This window comes from Dufourea novaeangliae, unplaced genomic scaffold, assembly GCF_001272555.1.
Source record: "Dufourea novaeangliae isolate 0120121106 unplaced genomic scaffold, ASM127255v1 scaffold109, whole genome shotgun sequence".
In the NCBI taxonomy this organism is placed as follows: domain Eukaryota; kingdom Metazoa; phylum Arthropoda; class Insecta; order Hymenoptera; family Halictidae; genus Dufourea; species Dufourea novaeangliae.
The window spans coordinates 805,245-808,760 of record NW_015373997.1 but is presented as its reverse complement, the minus strand read 5'-3'; positions in this window follow the sequence as shown (position 1 = coordinate 808,760).

The window sequence follows — 3,516 nt, the reverse complement described above, 5'->3', positions numbered from 1 at the left end:
CTTGTTTGTTTATAATCATATTTGCTTTAGTGTGTATATATGTATATTGTTCTCGAAAATCTATATACACTAAGTTCTTCGACATAGTGAATGCGTCATTTTGAATTTAGAATATCTAACTTTAATAGATACTGATCATCTTAAAAATCTGTATGTTTCGTTAAGTGTAAACGAATGAGCAATGAAATTGCGAATTAGAATTTCGGATAGACAGATCGATAGAAAAATTCACTATGAAGAATTTAAAAGAAAGAGCTTCAAATTCACTTGAAAACTACGACCTGCAGACTGATTTGAAGCAAATAATCACGTTATCTTCACTGTGATCGGTTTTATTGCAAGTCGTTTATAATCTGTAATTTTGAAATTTGTATTTATGTTTAGCCGTCCACTTTGCCACACCTTCAACATGTTTTTGTTTTTCTTTTCTTTATGATATTCGATATTTCCAAGATATCAGCGAGATAGAATATTTAAAGCAAATGTTTTACGCGTTATTCCGTTCGCTCGAGACGTCCGAAAGAACCGGATGAGCCGCTTACCGAGTCCCTGAATTTCATTCGCCACCCTTTCTCACGCCATAATGAGGCCCTCGTAAAGTATTCTCTGTTGACGCTGAAGAAGAAAACGTGTCTAGCGCTCGGAGCAGCCGTGTTTCCCAAACAGAAACGATTTAGGGGGGGATGTTAAAATACTAATGGTTGACGTTAATGAACTGTTCCGGCACCTACAATTTCGTGAGTGTTCTTTATTTTTGAAATCCATGAAACATTGTTTGTAGTACGTAATCAACGCTTTTATGAACTGATGTTTGTCGTTGTTTCATCTTCACAATTTGATCAGGTTGGATTTCGTCAATAACTTTACTCTCTTTTTAAGAAACTTTTTCCTACGATAATTGTTGTGTATTTTGAGCTGAATATTAGACGTGTAATTGTTAGATCATGAACTGATTGGCGATTGTCAGGTTTTTATTTCGTGAGGTTGATTAATCCATTGGGAAACTCGTTCAATAGATTTTCATCTGTTATAGTTTTGTAACTATTTCCGAACACGATAAAAAATTTATGAATAGATTTCGATTTTCAAGATTTTTAAGCGATCGAAGTCCCTTTTTTCACTAAAAATCGTATTATCCGATACAAGATTCTCATCTTGTAAAATCATATTTCTATATATTTACGAAATAAAACAAATCATATCGAGTTCAGTCATAATTATATATCGAAAGAACCTAGATATCAAGTAACAAAGAAATGAAATCGTACGTACACCGAGTGTTAATAGATTGTGTCAGTTAAAGGGTTGATTTTTTCCACTCGCTGACAGAATACTCTCACCGCCAAGAAAGTCCGCATGTGTTCAAGACAAGGTGTCCAATTTCCCTCCCTCGAGAATTTTCCAATCACTCCCGAGAAAATTCCCCAATGCAACCGCGACCTTGGCAGTGAGTTTACTCCTGCTTCACGGGGACTTTCGCTGTCATCGTCGCGAGGAGGCTGCTCGGCGAGTTTCCAATAAAGATCTCAAGCCACCTGACGTTCCTCGCGATTCCTCGAAGAACTGCTGACCGCGTGCGCGAGCGAGCGAGAGGCAGAGACACGCCGCTACTCGTAAAGAGGCACTAACGACGCGACCAGGCGAAGAGAATATCTTTGAAGGTACGAGACACGCGCCATTTCCCGATGTTTCGAGCGTGGCGAATGGCCGTCAGTCAAAACGCTGAGGCGCACCCTTCACGAGGTACCCTTATGACGCCGTTTCGTCCTCACTCTGTGCCGCTCTGTTTCTCGAGAACGAGAGCAAAACGGTGGCCAACTTCTCGGACCCATGATCGTATACAGTGATTTTCGGTACTCGGTCCAGGAACTTGTGAAATGTACGCTTCTCTAGCTATTCCATCGAAATAACTTCAGAACTTTGCTTATTACTGTGACGTAATTACTTCTCGGAGCTATTGGTTAACGCTATAGGTTCTAGAGTTAGGGATTTATTATTCCGTACTAGTGAAATTTGACGACACTTGCAGAATCATTTTTAGGTCTTTCGTGAATTTTCTTTTTTTTTTTTTTTTTTTTTTTTTTTCGTTTTCTCTTGGTCTTCGAGGATTCGAAATTGGGCTCATTCTTCAGTCCTGGGAAAAACACCCAGAGGTTTCTTCGTGAGTGTACTTAAAGAAAACTTGAAAAACGTGTAAAAATAGAATTGGGTGTATAAGGTAAATACATCGTGTTGTTCGTCCGTCACGTGACTCATTCCTTCTTGATACAAATGACCAATTCGTCACTTGTAACTGGATGAAAATAGTCCAGCAGGAAGACACGACAAATCACCGGTAACGCCACCGGAAGAAGACAGAACGCTGTCTGAATGGTACAAGACACGCGTCATTTCCCGATATCCCGTGCGTGACGAATGGTCCACGATCCTCGGATTCGCCGAGACTCTTCCCTTTATTTGCAAAGTGCTCGTTCCCCCCGGCGGCTTTTGTCCAAAGACCAAAGGGGAGCAAAAATGAATCTGGTTCAGCGAGTAGAAACTCAGCGACGAACAGAGCCGCCCTGCCATTGGTAGAAGACACCTGTTCCGCCATCAACGGGACCAAAAATAGAATTCTTTGACGAAGAGAGACACACACGCCATTTGTCGTGGCTTCGGGCGTGTCGTAATTTCATTCCACAAACCGACCGTGTTCCTCTCTTTGCATTGTCCCCTCGAGATGATTAATCTGTTGTCTGAACTGGTTTCACCCTTTTCCGTGAAACATTCGACGCTTCTAGAAATATTCTTTCGATGGAAAAGTGGGCTTCTACGTTTTACATATTCCGAACGTGTATGGATAAAATGATCGAAATATGGATACACAGTGAGTCACAAGTTCCTTCACGGAAGGCTGTCACTTTCAGTCCACGAAACTATTCGCCTAAATACGAATTTTAATTCAAAATCACGAAAAATTAACCACGAAACGATGCTAAAACTAACAATAAGGAGAATATATAAATAGAAATTGCATAAAAGCTTTTATACCTAATTGTGATTTCAGATGTCTGTGAACGAATATGTGAGTCACTGTCTATACGTATATCGGTTGACAAATAACCTCAATGTTAATTCCAAGAGCAATATTAACTACACCATTTCCCTACGTTTTACGACTGTCAATACTTTTTAATACTGTAACTACTACGTTCCAAAGTAAATACAAAAACAATTGCACTCCCCTCTCTGAACTGCCATTTCTATTTCGACACCTTCGTCTTACAATAATAATCACAATTACGAAAATTTCCTTCCTTCTACTCTTCAACTAACTTCTGCGGATTATTTTACCTTACCATTGTATACCTTATCACACCTTGCCACTTGGCCGCCAAGAGTTGACTTCCACCTCCAAAAAAAATACAAATCCTTCGGAGGTGAAGTAACCGACCACCCAAAATTTCTCACTTCATCGTGATTTGTCAAATGCTTGTAGAAGGGTGTTAAAACGGAGAATATTTTTGCAGATTGTCA